Source organism: Orycteropus afer, unplaced genomic scaffold, assembly GCF_000298275.1.
Source record: "Orycteropus afer afer isolate SDZICR_OR568_19922 unplaced genomic scaffold, OryAfe1.0 scaffold00491, whole genome shotgun sequence".
NCBI lineage: Eukaryota > Metazoa > Chordata > Mammalia > Tubulidentata > Orycteropodidae > Orycteropus > Orycteropus afer.
In genome coordinates this window covers 345,849-354,993 of record NW_006922078.1, presented here as the reverse complement: position 1 = coordinate 354,993, position 9,145 = coordinate 345,849, and the positions used below count along the sequence as shown (strand labels likewise).

Below are 9,145 nucleotides of genomic sequence, written 5' to 3'. Positions count from 1 at the left end.
GCAGGGATCATGGAGCTGGCATGGGGTCAGGCAGTGTTTTGTTCTGCTGTGCATAAGGTCACTATGAGTTGGAAACAACTTGATGGCTCCTAACAACAGCAACAACAACAACAACATAACAAAGTATGTGTTGTAAATTTTAATCATGGGTCTGTGCTTATAATTCCATTTGGAAATGGGTGGTCTTTGTTATGTTAATGAAATGGGATTAGTGTAGGGTATGTCTTAAATCAATCTCCTTTGAGATATAAGAGATTAAACAGGCAAGTGAGTAGCAGAGAAGGAGGAAGAGAGATTCTAAGCCACATGAAGTTTGTCCAGGAGCCAAAGCTCAGAAGGACAAAGACCCCCTTCCAGAACCAAAAGAGAGAGAAAGACTTCCCCTTAAACTAGTAATCTGAATCTGGACTTCCAGCCTCCTAAATGGGGCATCAGGATTGGAGGACTACTCATTAACAAGCAGTGACATTCAGATGACACAACCTTACTTGCTGAAAGTGAAGAGGACTTGAAGCATTTACTGGTGAAGATCACAGACTGCAACATTCAGTGTGGATTACACCTGAACACAAACAGAACAAAAGCCTTTACAACTGGACCAATAAGCAACATTATGATAAATGGAGAAAACATTGAAGTTGTCAGGGATTTCATTTCCTTGGGTCCACAATCAACACCCATGGAAGCAGCAGTCAAGAAATCAGATGTCATATTGCACTGGGAAAAGCTGCTGTAAAAGACATCTTTAGAATGTTGAAGAGCAAAGATGTCACTTTGAGGACTAAGGTGAGCCTGACTCAAGCCATAGTATAGCGTCATATGCATGTGAAAGCTGGACAATGAATAAGGAAGATGGAAGAATTGATGCATTTGAATTGTAGTGTTTGTGAAGAATATGGAAAATACCATGGACTACCAGAAGAACGAAACAAATCTGTCTTGGAAGAAGTACAAGAATGTTCTTTAGAAGAGAGAATGGCCAGACTTCATCTCATGTACTTTGGTCATGTTGTCAGAAGGGAATAATCCCTAGAGAAGGATATCATGTTTGGTAAAGTTGTTGTTGTTGTTGCTATGTGCCACCAAGTCGGACCCGACTCATAGCGACCCCTTCTTGGGTTTCCGAGGCAGTAGATTGCCCCATCTTCTTTCCGAGGAGTGGTAAAGTAGAGGGCCAGTGAAAAAGGGAAAGACCCTAAACAAGATAGATTCACACAGTGGCTGTGATGATGGGCTCAAGCATAGCAAATATTGTAAGGATGATATAGGACTGAGCAGTGCTTCATTCTGTTGGCAAAGGTCACTATGTTTCAGAGCCTACTCGATGGCACCTAACAACAACAGCCCCTGAACTGTGCAAAAACAATTGTCTATTTGTTAAGGCCACCCCCCTGTGGTATCTGTGTTATAGCAGCACAAGATATCTAAATCAGGCTGTTTGCTTCTGTAGTTATAAGACAACTGGTGTATATTTTCCAGTTTTGTATTCCCTTTGTCTGATTTTTTTTATCAGGGTAATACTAGCTTCATAAAATTAATTTGACAGGGTTCCTTTATTTTCTTTCCTTTTTTTTTTTTTTTTTTAAGGAAAGACAAAGACTTTTGTTTGGCAAGCATTGTTTGTTGCTATATCTTCATCCTCAAAAACCACAACTGGCACATAGTAGGAGTTCGTCAAATATCTTTTGAATCAATGAAATTTGCCAGCCTAGAATTTTTTTCTTATTGTGGTCAAAATGCCATCAATCATGGTCACATGGGGAGGGCAATAAAGGCCCTGGAACACAGAGGCTCACAGGAGCTTCCGGGGTGGTGAGAGTGATCATCTGCTCTTAGGAGGGAAAGCACATTTCCTGAGGACATGGACACTCTGCACAGAGACCCCTTCAGAACCTCACCTTATGAGTATATTTTTCTGCTAGATTAAAGAACACCTTTTCCCTAGAGTTTGTGAGATGTTCCAATAGATTATTGGACCTAAAAAACAGAGAAGGGGCTGGTGCTTGCTGATCTGACCCTAGTGAATGGGGCTGAGAGAGAGTGAAGGGGAATTTGTCAGCTGACCTGTCCCCTGGTGAATGAGGGTGAGAGAATGGGCCACACAGGTAGCTGGGGCCTGGATTGACCAGGGGAGGGAGGCTGAGAATTCCACAGGACACAGTTGACAGTTGGTTGGTGGAGTTGATTTGTGGAGTACCACATATTTGGCATCAGAGGTAGATGATTTCAGCCTCTCTGGACTGGTTTGTTGCAACTGACAACTCTGGTGGGACTTGCATAACCAATCTTGACATTGCACACAGGAAACATGAACAAAACATAATGGTGTACTCAGCCACAAAACATGTCTTGATAAATACCAAAATATCAATATCTTGCAAACCACATCATCCAGACAAAATACAAACTAGATGAAACAAAGATAAACACCTCCTTGTTTGGTAATTTGTAACTTGGTCATAGGGTGGAATTGGTGGCCTTCCGCACGTCAGTTTTAGTAGGCAGCCCCAAACTACATTCAGAAATGCCTGCTCTGATTGGGAGGCCCCACCCTCCAGCTGTGCGTATGAATCATGGTTGCTTCTCATCCTTGTCAACACATTGTATGTTTCATCTTAGTCATTAGCAGACATGTCCAATGGTTTTGCATCATGATTTGTAGCCTGAGTGACTGATGAATGTATAGACATTGTTCTTCATGAAGTGCCTGTTCCAGTTTTTTGCCCATTTTTCTATTCGGTTATGCTTCATTTATTGATTTGTAAGATTTGTTGTAAAATATATTGTGTGCAAGTGGCCTTTGTTGGATATTTGTATTGTAAACATCTTTTGCACACTGGTGTTCTTTCTACTTAAAGTTTTATTGAATGCATGCAAGTTCTTTATCTTTATGCAGTCTATATAATCTTTTTCTTCCCCTATATTTTTGAGCCTTTGCATTCTGTTTAAGGCATTGTTACCTACTTCAATGGCCTCATCTTCATATGCATGTGAAAGCTGTACAATGTAGAGGAAGACTGAAGAAGAACGGACAGTTTTGAAGTACGGTGTTGGTAAAGAATATTGAATATAGGACAGCAAAGCTTTTCTGGTTCCTGAGCCAAAGGAGTGCCTGAGAAGAAAATGGGGATTTTCCCTGAGTCTGTGTCCTGTCTTGATTTTCCTTTCTTGAATTATTGTAATTCAGGAAGTCTGCATAGTCAGTGGAAGAAGATTGAATACTTAATATCCCAACTCCAGATGAAGAAGAAAAAATTCTCAGAGTGAAGTTGGTGGAGGATCCTGATGGTGAAGAAGAATCAAGTATCCCATGGAACTATTTTCCTGATACAGAGGTTTTCTGACAATGATTTAGGCAGTTTGGATACCAGGATTCACCTGGGCCCCCATGAAGCTGTAAGCCAGATCTGAGACCTTTGCCATCTGTGGCTCAGACCAGAGACACACACAGAAGAATAAGTCTTGGAGCTGGTAGTGCTGGACCAGTTTGTAGCCATTCTACCCAAGGAGCTACAGACTTGGGTTCCAGAGAATGGAGAGGAAGCAGTGACTGTGCTAGAAGATTTGGGGAGTGAGCTTGATGACTCTGGACAATGGGTTTCTCTTCATCGGTGAAAGCAGGAAGTGCTAGTAGAGGAGGTAGTATCTCAAGAAGAAGCTCAAGGATTTTACCAAATTCTGAGCTTGATGCTGTGGAGAACCAGCTCAAATGGGCACCTTGGTAGCTCCATTCCCTAAGCACTGTGGTGAAAACCTGAACTCCAAATGGTCTAGAACGTGAGAGCATGGGCCCTGGCTACTCAGGGCAGTCTTTATGTCTTCTTCAGTATTGTCCAGAACTCTTTGCTTCTTCCCACCATGGGGGCTGTCACTGTTATCCTGATTCCTTGGACATAGGCATACTATGATGTCAATTCTTTTTTCCTAAGAATTGATTTGCTGATCTCACATCTTTTCATTTTTTCAGATGTTAACGTCGTCAGCCTCTTCTTCCCTTTCAAATTCTTTCTTGAAACCTGTCCATTCTAGGCTGGCATTGGCCTTACCCTGAGTCACACATGCAAATAGACCCAGTGCTCTGTTTGGTGTGTGCAGTATCGCCTATTTGAAGGGCCTGGAGATCTGTTCCTGGAAAGGTTCAAGGTCAGGAAACCCTGTGGGGCCATTCCACTCCATCACATGGGCTCACTGTGAGTGGAAATCGGTTGTCCTAACAACAACATTGCTTATTTGCCGTCTGTTTTACATCCTTTAACTGTCAATCTCCTGCCTACTCCTGTTGGTACAAAGCTGGCTTCACCAATTCTTTCTACCTTATAGATATAACTAAAGTCTTTCTAAACCTTTAGTTGGTCTGGTTTTTCCTTCAACACCTTGCCTAAATTTTTTTCTCTAAGAAGTTTCTTTTGTACAAATGATATTTGGGTAATATTCTCTGCTTTCCTGAAGTATTTATATACAAGGAAGTTCCTTAGCTATGATATGCTTTAAGTGCAGAAAAATTAAGTAAAATGTTTATAATTATAGTAATTCACTTAGACTAGTCTTTGCAGTATATTATAAATCAACACTGTGTACTTACTTGAGTATGTTGACACACCCAATATACTGTACTCTTAAAACTGCTGGGTTGATTTTTCAAATTCATATGAATAAAAATGAAATATTGAGACTTAAACAAAGAAGAAGAAGAATATTGAATATATTGTGAACTTCCAGAAGAAAGAACAAATCTGTGTTGGAAGGAATACAGACAAAATGCCCCTTAGAGGCAATATGGCAAGATTGTGTCTGTCTCATTTACTTTGGAGATGCTACCAGGAGAGACCAATCCCTGGAGAAGGACATCCCACTTTATAGAGAAGAGGGTCAATGAAAAAGAGGCAGATCCTCAACAAGCTGAACTGACACAGTGGCTTCAATGATAGGCTCTAACATACCTACTTGTGAGGGTGGAGCAGGACGGGGGGACACTTTGTTCTACTACATATGGGGTTGCTATGAGTTGAAACAACTTAAGGACACCTGAGAACAACACCTACCTCAAATCAAGAAAATGTTTTCTCATTTCCTCCTTCATTCCTCTGGATTTTTGTTGACGGTATGAAGTGGTGTACGTTTTCCATATGGATATTCAATTAACCCAGCATCATTCATTCCCTGTATCAATTGGCCATTAGCTCAATGAGTGTGTATGTGTCGCTGTGTTCTCAGGCTTCCCACCCTGTTCCATTGGGCTGTTGCTCTGTTCTTACATGAATGCCACACTTCCTCATCTACTGTATGCTATGGATAGAATTATGTCCCCCACAATATGGTTGCAAGTGGTAACTCCTATACCTATGGATATAATCACATCTGGGGATAAGACTTTGTTTGTTTCATTATGAGATTATATCAGTGTAGAGTGTGTGTTAAGCCAATCACTTTTGAATATAAAAAGAGCAGCTAAGACCCATAGAAGGAAGCACAAATGGAGGGGATGATGCATGTTTGTGGAGCTCTTGAAGGGACACCGAAAAGAATGCTAGGGAAGCTGAGACAAGGGTTTCCCCTAGATCCAGCATGCTGAGTCTGGACTTCTACCCTCCTGAATCATGACAGAATACATTTCTATTTGTTAAAGCCATCACTTATCATATTTCTATGACTGCAGCACTAGAGAACTAAGCCACTACACTTTTCTGATAGGGCCCAACATTGGATACATTCTCTGTACAAGGTCTGCTTTATGTTTCCTGTTTATCTCTGTCACCTGGGCAGTGACTCTTTTTCGTCAGTTTTCTGAGAATGAATTTCTGGAATATTTCCAGGTTTCTAATAAGGGATATTCTTCTATTCAAAATCAAGTATAAAGGTACAAAACTCAAGGTAGTGGGTAAGGATGGACCAGCCTAAGATGCTTTAATGTAAACGTGAAGATTCATGTGTCCCACTGCCCGGGTGGGTCTGTACCAGGGATGGTCACATGGCTACATGGTCAGCATGGTTCAAGAACTCTGCACCTTAAAACTTAAATGGGATGACACATGCATTCGTGTCATCAACACAGAGGCCTCTTGTGTGTAGCTTGAGGTTTGCAACTGGAGAGGAAAGCATGTCTGTGTGACCCTCCCACAGGAAGAAGGCAGAAACCTGCCCACGACCTCTCCAGCATTTGTCTATATACACCATTTTCCTGGTGTTTCTGTACTATGCCTTTTACTGGACTAAGTCTTGTTGTCGCTGCTAGTTGTCCAGTTGGCTCTGACACATGGTGGCCTTAGGTAAAGCAGATGAAATGTTGCCTGGTCCTGTACCATCACCACCATTATTGGCTTGTTTTAGTCACTGTTGCTCCTATAAAAATATATCTTAACAGTGAGTGTAATTTCATGTTGGGTTCTGTGAGTCCCTCTGGTAATCACCGGACCACCAGGTGGTCACAGAATCCCAAAATACCCTGACTATTCTAGGGTTCCATGGCTACTCTTAGCCCCTTGCACTTCCATAGACATTTCGGAATAAGCTTGTTCAGTTTCCACTCTGAGATATTTCTCGGATTTCAACACAGCCTGAGTTGAATCCATGAATTCGTTTGTGGGAGAGTTTGCATTTTCAAAATGTTACAACTTGCACTTCAAGGACCTGGTGTGCTCCTCCAATTATTCAAGTACCCTTCAATTTTTTTTCAGTAACTTCTTTTATGGCAGTTTATCTATTTTAGTGTAATTTGTTAAACATTTTATTGTTTGTTCTTAAGTATTTAATGTGCTTTGATGTTACTGTAAAAGGTCTTATTTATTTACTTTTATTTTCTACTTGCTTGGGGCCAGCATAATAAAAATGTAATTGATATGTATTTCTTTGGAGGTGGAATATGGTGCTTTTATAAAGTCACTTATTAATTCTCATAGTTTGTCGATATTTTTAGATCTTTGGCTATGTGATCATGTGAAAAATGTCACCATTCTCTCTTCCTTTCCAATCCCTATGATTATTGTGTATTTTCCGTTTAAATTAATTGTTTTTGCTTGGATTTCCAATATGCTGTTGAGTGGGAATCTATGTCTCTTGCCATTGGTCTTACTTCCTCAAGTTGGCTGCCTGGCATGAGAACTGGAAATGGATGCCTGCCTCTTTTTCTTCATGGTTTCATTCCAATTGATTTTCTCATTTTTTAAAAAAAGCATCACTCTCTCCCATCCTCAAATATTACTATGGTGCAACCCACTGGGAATTATTGAAAGACAGGTCTTTTGTAAGAAATGTTTATATGTTCAGAATTTTATTTTTCTCACCATGTGAAAGCATACAAGACTCATGGTCTCACACAAAAACTACCTCCAGATGGATCAAAGACTTAAATGTGAAACCTAAAACTATAGAGTTCCTCAAGGAAAAACTATGGGCAAATTTAGGGGTCCTAATATATGGCACAGGAGCTCTGGTAGCATAGTGCCTAAGGCACTTGACTGCTCACCAGAAGGCTGGTGGTTCAAACCCACCAGCCACTCCTCGGAAGGAAGGTTGGGCAATTTCCTTTAGTAGTGATACTGCCTTGGCAACCCAAAGAAGGGTCACTATGAGGTGGGTCCGACTCGACAGCACATAATAACAACAACAATATATGGCATAAATAGACTATCAAGCATAACCTAAAATGCATAAACACAAGAAGAGAAACTAGATGAATGGGAACTTCTAAATTAAATTTTTATGTGCTTCCAAAGACTTCTCCAAAAGAGTCAAAAGAGAACCTACAGATTGGGAAAAAAATATTTGGCAATGACATATCTGACAAGGGACTTATCTCTAGAATTTATAGGAAACACCAACACCTCAATAACAAAAAGACAAACAATCCAATTAAAAAATGGGGGGAAGACATGAATAGACACTTCACCAAGGAGAATATTCAGGTGGCCAACAAACATATGAAGAAATGCTCACAATCATTAGCCATTAGAGAGATGCAAATAAAAACAACAATAAGATATCATCTTACTCCAGCACTAGTGGCAAAGTTCATCAAGACAGAAAATAACAAATGCTGGTGAGGATGTGGAGAGATTGGTACTTTCATACACTGCTGGTGGGACTGTCAATTGATACAACCACTATGAAAAATGGTATGGTTACTTAAAAAGGTGAAATTGGAAATACCATTTGACACAGCCATTCCATTACTAGTTATATATATGCTAAAGAAGTGAGAGCTATGACAAGAACAGACATATGCAGACCCATGTTCATCACAGCACTAAGTACAATAGCAAAAAGTTGGAAACAACCTAAGCATCCATCAACTGAGGAATGGATAACCTAACTTTGGTACACACACACAATGGAATATTATGCAACCCTATAGAATAACGTAGAATCTGCAAAACACCACATAATGTGGATGAATTTGGAGGACATTATGCTGAGTGAAACAAGTCAATCATAGAAGGACATATATTGTATTAGTCCGTTAGTATAAAAGTCAAGGAAAGGTTTCTATATGGAAGGAAACTTTCTTTGTTGGTTACCAGGGGTGGGAAAGGATGGTAGGGAACAATATTAGATAGGTAGAGATGAGTATTGATTTGGATGTACCAAATGTGAGTGATCAACATGATGGCATTGAGGAAGAGGAAGACATAGGAAGGTACATGAGAGGTACAGACAACAAAGACGAACCCTTTTGCATGTACAGTACTGTGTGTCAATGAAGGCAAACATGGGTATAAGGGTGGATAGATGGGTAGACAGGCTGAACTATTAAGTATGTCTATGAAGCAGGGAGTGCACCCAAGAACACCTATAAGGTTGGCAGACAATGGTCTTAGAAGTGTATTTGTATGATCTGAATTCCCAGGTGTATAGTACAGCTGACAAGGGACAAGGTTGTAGTCACTTCTTGGTCACAGACAGCTACCCAGCAGGACCGAGTAGTTGAACCTGTGAGCTTGGGACCATAGTCACAGGGGACATCAATCTCAATTGGCATAACATACTACACAAAACATTGTTCCACCTCCTAATTTTGTGAGTAGTGACTGGGATCTTAAAAGCTTGCAAGCAGCCATCTCGATGCAATGATGGATCTCTCCTCATCCAGAGCAAAGAAGAACAAAGAAAACCAAAGATTAATGGAAAGAATTAGTCCTAGTGACTGGTA

General features: G+C 40.4%; 1 pseudogene; it reads left to right on the top strand.

Annotated features, from left to right (window-relative positions):
* LOC103209347 overlaps window positions 1-3,758 on the top strand; it is a 6,182-nt pseudogene extending 2,424 nt beyond the window's left edge.
* The last annotated feature ends 5,387 nt before the right edge of the window (window positions 3,759-9,145 follow it).